The 7,928-nt window shown below is 42.3% G+C and overlaps 1 protein-coding gene across 6 annotated transcripts in view; it reads left to right on the forward strand.

Annotated features, from left to right (window-relative positions):
- The window catches only part of ZCCHC17 (zinc finger CCHC-type containing 17), a 68,761-nt gene that overhangs the window by 29,266 nt on the left and 31,567 nt on the right, over positions 1–7,928 (forward strand). The gene's annotated exons all lie outside the window — the stretch shown is intronic.

Here is a 7,928-nt window from a genome sequence, read left to right on the forward strand (position 1 = left end):
CTATTAACATTTTTAATGTGCTTATTATCCTTTAATCCCAAAATCCTTTGGAGAATTTAGTGTAAGTAGATAATTACATAAATTATATGCATCTGTTTTGTAGACTATGCAGATGATAAAAAGAATAACTGTATTTCTAAGACACACTTAGGTTTTGTCTTACCAGAAAGATGCAATGGAAGGTTTTCACACAATTCCATCACACTGCTCCCTACTGATAACAGTTGTAAAACATCATTGATTATGAAAAGCATTCTCATTTCAGAGATATTAAAGTGAGGGGGAAAGTGCATCTTAGAATCAATGAAACATCTCAATTTACTGACATGAGCTGGGAATGGTGGTATGTACCTGTAATCCCAGCAACTTGGGAGGCTGAAGCAGGAGGATCACTTAAGGCCAAGAGTTTGAGGCCAGCCTAGGCAACACAGCAGGACCCCATTGTTGGCAATGGAGGCCTGTCTAGAGCGGCTGCTGCAAAGACACCAGCCACAGTGGGTGCTGTGTGGCCAGGGCTGTGTGTTCCATGGAGCTGGCAGGACCAAGAACAGTGGGATCCCTGCCCTCTTCTGAGTTGGTGGGGTAGTAGCCCACCCTCCCAGGTACAGCTGTAGTCCCCCAGACCTGGCTGCAGACCCAGGCATCCCTGTGCTCTTGGGGCTTCCTGCTCCTGCTGCCTGGCCCCTCCCAACTCCCAGCACCTGCTCTGATTTTGGAGCAAAGTTGAAGCCGAGCCTGGGCACTATTGCAACCTGACTAGGTTTGCATGCCTTGGGGTGGTGCAGACATGCCAGCTTCCTACCACCTCGGCCCCCTCTGGACTTTGGGTGTCAGTGAGCACAGGAGGGAGGCCAAGGGGCTGCTGAGGGCAGCTCAGCATAGGCCTGCAGGCAACCCTGGGCACAGAACACTGGGTGTCATGGACAACATGATTGATGGTGGCAAGAAGCAGACAGGATCCTGGGTGGAAAGGGACGAGTGAAGCCCCACCTTCAACCCAGGGATGGTCTAAAGAATAGGGGCCAGGCTGTCAGTTCCAGGTGGAGTCTGTAGCCCAGAGTGAGAACTTATGGTGCTTTTTCTGGGCCTGCCCATGGCTGCCCATGGACCAATCAGCATGCACTTTTGAAGACCATAGAAACCCTGGACTCAGCCAGACTTGGGCAGACATTGGGAGGACCTACCTGTGGAAATGGCCTACCCACTTTGGCTCTCCTCTGGCGAGGGGTGCAAATGTTAGGATGACCTGCCTGCAGATAGGGGCTGCCCACTCTGGGTCTCCTCCATGCTGTGAGCTGCACTCATCGGATTGACCTGCCAGGCCAAGTGGGCAGGATGAGCCCAGCAGGCTCAAGCAAAACTCAGGCAAAGGTGCTGCTGGCCACAGAGGCTTCTGGCTGGAAAAGCGATACCTGAAGAATCTTGCTACACCATCTTTACAAAAAAGTTAGCTGGGTGTGGTGGCAGGAGGATCACTTGGGCCCAGAAGTCAGAGGTTGCAGTGAGCTATGATTGTGCCACTGCACTCCAGCCTGGGTAAAAGAGCGAGACCCTGTCCCTTAAAAAAAAAAAGAAATTACTGACTTGGAAAGAAGTCCAAGATAATAAAATTTAAAAACATGTTTCAGAAGAGTTTGTTTAGCATTTCCCCTCCCCACCCTTTTAAAGCAAGTGTACATATGCCTTTGTATCTCTTTATATATTTTAAATTACTGCCTATGTTTAGAAGAAAGGCTGGAGGAATATTCAACAGATTAACAATGGTCACCTCTAGGGAGTTGCTAGGGATGTATTTTGAAGAAGGACTTTGGCTCTTGGAAATTCTTGTTTGTTTTTTGAGACAGAGTTTCATTCTTATTGTCTAGGGTGGAGTTTGATGGCATAGTCTCGGCTCACTGCAAACTCTGCCTCTTGGGTTCAAGTGATTCTCATGCCTCAGCCTCCCAAGTAGCTGGGACTGCAGGCGCATGCTACCATGCCTGGCTAAGTTTTGTATTTTTAAGAGAGATGGAGTTTCACCATGTTAGCCAGGCTGGTCTTGAACCCCTGACCTCAGGCAGTACACCCACCTTGGCCTCCCAAAGTGTCCAAAGTGCTGGGATTACAGGTGAAGCCACCACGCCCAGCCCAGAAATTTTTTTTTTTTTTTTTTTTTTAGTTTTTTTCCTGTTAAAAAAAATCCCAGAGGCGATCTTTAGATAATAATCCATGCCTCTAACCTTGTAGACTACCATTCTGCAAATTGCATCTTTGCATTAGAAATGGTTTACCAGCAGTTTTCAAGCTGGCAGTCAGCAGTCTGTAATTAAGTTTCTCATTTTATGTTGGCTGGGATTTAATGATGTGGAACTAACTCTTCCGCATCCCATAGGATATTCACCTCTTTCTGTCTGAGCACAGGTTTTCTTGTTAGTGTACTTGCCATAGCTGCCAGTGCCTGTAAGTCCCATTCTTACTTGGGCATATGTGACACTTTGAGGTCTGTGCGGGATTAAAGGCCTGTGACCTTCCAGCAGTCAATTTTCAACTCACTTTATCCATACCCTGTCAGGTGATGCCTCTGATTGTGGCTGACAGCTTATAAGTGACTGTCAGTCTGACAGCTGGGCTGAGACAAGCCTTGGAGGGAAAGCTCAGGGAACCAAATAATTAGGTGGAAACTCTGTGAGTTTTAATCCTGAGATCTATAGATTGGTTGGATAACCTGAACAATTGACTTCCTTACAGTGTATCTTAGTTTCTCTGCCCATAAAGAGGGACGATTATTAAGTTTCAGCCTGAAAGGACTGAGTTAGGAAGTAACTCTGGTCTGATCAGATCTTAACATCTTTGGCTCAGGAAGGTAGATTCTAATTTGAGCTAGTTTCCCAGATCTCCTGTTCTCAGAATACTTCAGCCACTGCTGGGTTGAAGACCCCTTCGTAGTATTCAAACCTAAGCTAGATTTTCTTTCCCCTCTCATAGTATTATCCAGTATAACTTTCTGTGATGATGAAAATATTCTTTTGTTTTTTTGAGACACAGTCTTAATCTGTTGCCCAGGCTGGAGGGCAATGGTGCGATCCCAGCTCACCGCAACCTGGGTTCAAGCAATTCTCCTGCCTCAGCCTCCCAAGTAGCTGGGATTACAGGCATGTGCCACTACACCTGGCTAATATTTTTGTATTTTGAGGAGAGATGGGGTTTCTCCATGTTGGTCAGGCTGGTCTTGAACTCCTGACCTCAGCTGATCTGCCCACCTTGGCCTCCCAAAGTGCTGGGATTACAGGCATGAGCCACTGTGCCCAGCTGATGAAAATATTCTTTATGTTTTCTGATTTGTTTTTTGACACCAACTCCCCAATTCTGTGGACACCAACTGGGTCTCCAATGACTCTGTTCAATTCTGACATTATTTATCTGGATCTTGTGTTAGATCTCAGTCCCATGAAATTACCCGCGCTTCATTTGTCAGCTGCAAGTCCTGGGCCACTTGTACTTCTGACCAACCAGTTGTAAATCACGGGTTCCATCATCACCTTCTTAGATTTGAGACTTTGCCAGAATGGCTCATAGAAGTCAGGAAAACACTTTACAGTAGTCCCCCCTCATCTGTGGCTTTACTTTCCACAGTTTCAGTTACCCTAGGTCAACTGAGGTTTGAAAACGTTGAGGGAAAAATTCTAGAAACAATTCCTAAGTTTTAAATTGCAGTGTGATGAAACCTTGCACTGTCCTGCTCCATTCTATCTGGGACATGAATCGTACCTTTGTCCACCCACACTGTGTACACTACCTTCCCATTAGTCACTTAGTAGCCTTCTCAGTGATCAGATCTACTGTCTTCTATTGCAGTGCTTGTGTTCAAGTAACCCTTATTTTACTTAATAATGGCCCCAAAATGTAATAGTGATGCTGGCAATTTTGATATGCCAAAGAGAAGCCATAAAGTGCTTCCTTTAAGTGAAAAGGTAAACGTTCTCCACTTAATAAGGAAAAAACTGGGGACTACCAGAGGGGGGACTGATGAAGGGGGAGGGGAGTACAATGGTTGAAAAATTTATTGAGAACTCAGTACTTCTGTAATGGGACGATTACAAACCTTAGCATCATGCAGTATACACAGATAACAAGCCTTAACATGTATTCCCAGAATCTAAAATAAAAGGTGAAGGAATATTAAGGAAAGAAAATGTAAGCCTATCTTGTGGTTGCTAAGATCTACACTAAGAATGAATCTTCAATGTGTGAAATTGTGAAGAAGGAAAAATTCATGCTAGTTTTGCTGTCGAACTTGTAACTGCAAAAGTTACAGCCACAGTGTGTGATAACTGTTAATACAGTATGTTGTTATGTTATTATTATTGCTAATCTATACCTGTGGTTAATTTATAAATTAAATTTCACAGCCAGGCATGGTGGCTCACACATGTAATTTCAGCACTTTGGGAGGCGAGGTGGGCGGATTGCTTGAGTTCAGGAGGTCAAGACTAGCCTGGGTAATATGAAACTCCATCTCTACAAAATACTAAAATTTACCAGTCATGGTGGTGTGTACCTGTAGTCCAAGCTACTTGGGGGCGCTGAGTCGGGAGGATTATTTGAGCCTGGGAGGCAGAGGTTGCAGTGAACCGAGATCATGCCACTGCACTCCAGCCTGGGTGACACAACAAGACCCTGTCTCAAAAAAAAAAAACTTTATTTTAGGTGTGTATGTATAGGAAAAGACATATATATGTATATGTGTGTATATATATGATTTGATACTATTCTTTGCCAGTTTATTGTAAAGGATACACCTTAGAAACAGCCAAATAATTGAAGAGATACATAGGGCAGGGTGTGGGTGGGGTGGAGTGGGGTAGGGTAAGGCATGATGAAGAGCTTTCCTGCTCTCTGGGTATGCCACCCTCCCGGCCCTAGGATGTGTTTACCAACCCAGAAACTCTACAAATCTCATGTATGGGAGTTTTTATAGAGCTCAGTCTCTAGTTCCCAACCCTCCTTTTCCCAGATGTAGGAGATTGGTGGGTGAGACTCAAAGTTCCAGTCCTCTAAGCCAGCATGGTGGAGCGCGCCTGTAGTTCCAGCTATTTGGGAGAGTGAGACAAGAGGATCAGTTGAGCCCCCCAGGAGTTTGAGTCCAGCCTGGGCAACATAGCAAGACCCTGTCTCAAAATAGAAAAAGAAAGTTTCAACCCTGTAATCACTTGGTCTTTCTGGTGACTAGTCCATCATGAGGCTATCTAGAGACTTCACTCTGTCAACTCAACATAAACTCAGGTGTAATCACAAAGGGCTTATTATGAATAACAGAATACAATCCTATATCACTTAGTAAATCCCAGGAGTTTTAGCTCTTTGCCAAGAAGGGGGACAAATGTATTTTTGTATTATACTACATCTGTGCTGATATGGTAGCCACTGACTTTTTAATTTTACTTATTTCAACTAATTGAAATGGAAACTTAAAACAGCTTCATGACTACTGACTATCTTTTTAGGCAGTGCAGCCCTATACAATTATAAAGTTGTTTTTTTTCCTACTGTCTTCTGCCCTTCAGCACTAAACTATGAAATTTTGAGAACAGAGATTGTTCAACATTATACTTTCAGAGTTTCTTGCTTATGATAGAAGCTCAAATATATTTAGCAGTGGATTCAGTTTAGCAAATAATTGAATTCTATGTTCAGATTAGCTTTTTTTGGTGGGAACACAGAGGTAAGAGAAACATAAATCCCTTGCTGCCCTCAGATTGCTTACAGTCTAGTGATGTAAATAAATTACAGTGTTGTATAATAAAAATGAGTATTGTTGCACTTAGTCCATGGAATTGTGAATGGTTAGGCTGTTTGGATGAGTCAGAGCATAGTACATACAATACCTGAGGTATAGTGAGTGGGTGTTCAGTAAATCTCACTGAATGAATGAATGAATTCTAGTCTCAGTTCTACCATTAACTGCCTTCTTGAGCAGGTTGCCTAGTCTTTGAGCCTTAATTTTCTTATCCCTGAAATGAGAATGCTATGCGTATTTTAGGCTCTGAGTTTTTTGACTGGCAGGACCATGTTTCATTAATCCTTGGATATATTTTTGCCTATAATATAGTAGATGTCTAGTAAATGTTTTAGTAAATCCTTAATCCCAACAAGATAAAGGATGTTAAAACACTTTCATTAATGTGCTTATATTATTGTCATATATCATTGATTGGGAGATGACTGACTTGAAAAGTGGAAAGAGAATTTGGATTCCCCAGAGGTAACAATGACCTTTCATTTTGACATTTTTTTTGGCTGCAGCTGTCCTCTAATGATTTGAGATTTTCACTTCTTTCCTTTATTGCCAGTGGAAATTATGAAAGAAATTAATGTTGAATCTAACACATTTGGGGCAACAGTTTTAAGGGGACTATGATGAGCTCACTCCATTACTCTCACGGTGATTGAAGAGCTAGCCCTTTCCAAGTTGTCAGGTTTTTTTTTTTCCCTGTTTTTAACAGCAGACACTCAGATGGGACTTGTTCTGTTTAAATGTCATGTTGGGTTTATTGAACTTGATGACAGACTTGATATGCCCCTTGGGCATTTATTTATGGCTTGATGTCAGAAATCCAGGCACAGATTGCTCTGAAGAGCTCCCTTCCATGTGGTGTGGCAAGCAAAGCATTTTTGTTTATTTCTGTTTGATTTTGGAGCATATGCTTGAACAGATTTAGATATGCTTTCTCTATTTGTAGGTAAGTTCATCTTTCTCTTTTTTTTAATTGAAAGGATAATATAGATTAATAAAGAAAAATGAGGAAAATGTTGGTACGATGAAGTAGACCTGATAAACTCATGTTTGAATTGCACTGCTGTTATTTATCAGCCTTGTGACCCTGGATATTTATATGATTTCAGACTATGTTTTCCTGTGAACCTTTGTCAAAGAGGATTAAATGAATGGATGGATATAGTATATATAGTGAGGTACTCAGCACAAAGGGAAAGGGCCTCAAATCTGTTATACAGTGTCCTCTACCGCATGTATGTCACCTAACTTTTGGTGGTGTGTCTGTGGTAACAATGAAGTCTCTCAAAAATTCAGACTGCTTTCTGAGAATGAATCTAGTCATGAATCCCCCCATATAGATTATGGGTTCAGCCATAGATAGAAATAAACCAAGTAATTGCCTATAAATCTGACTGAAGAGATGGGAGCACTAAAGATTTGGACAAGACAATCTGGGTATAATTCCAGGGAAAAGGGATTGGGATGAAATTATAATTTAGGAGACTGAAATCATAATATTCTGTTGTTGTTTTTTTTCCTTCTTGAGACGGAGTCTTGCTCTGTCGACCTGGCTGGAGTACAGTTGCACGATCTCAGCTCTCTGCAACCTCTGCTTCCTGGGTTCAAGTGATTCTCATGCCTCAGCCTCCTTAGTAGCTGGCACTATAGGCAAGTGCCACCATGCCTGGCTGATTTTTGTATTTTTTTAGTAGAGATGGGATTTCACCATGTTGGTCAGGCTGGTCTTGAACTTCTGACCTTAAGTGATCCACCCACCTCAGCCTCCCAAAGTACTGAGTCACTGTGCCTGTCCTGTATGATAATATTCTATTGAGGGAGAGAATTATGGGAACAAGCAGGGAGTTCTTAGCTTAAAACATAGTAAACATAGTAAAAGAAAGGCTGAGTGCTTGAAGTTGGTGGAGTTTATCTTGCCTTATTTAGGGCAGAAATTAATCTGATTATATGAACTGTAGAGATGGATTTTTTTTATGAGGAAGTGATAGTCCACTAAACCCTCTGGACAAAAAAAAAATCTCAAAAACAGTTGTCTCCCTTTTGTTGTGATTCCATGTGGGAGCAATTTCTGATCACTAATGTAATTGTACAGGTATTAAATACCTAGGCAGCAGCTAGTTTACCTAGATGAGGACTGAGAACCTTCCAGGTATAA

The sequence above is a fragment of the Sapajus apella genome, unplaced genomic scaffold (genome assembly GCF_009761245.1).
Source record: "Sapajus apella isolate SASKATOON/1434 unplaced genomic scaffold, GSC_monkey_1.0 scaffold62, whole genome shotgun sequence".
In the NCBI taxonomy this organism is placed as follows: domain Eukaryota; kingdom Metazoa; phylum Chordata; class Mammalia; order Primates; family Cebidae; genus Sapajus; species Sapajus apella.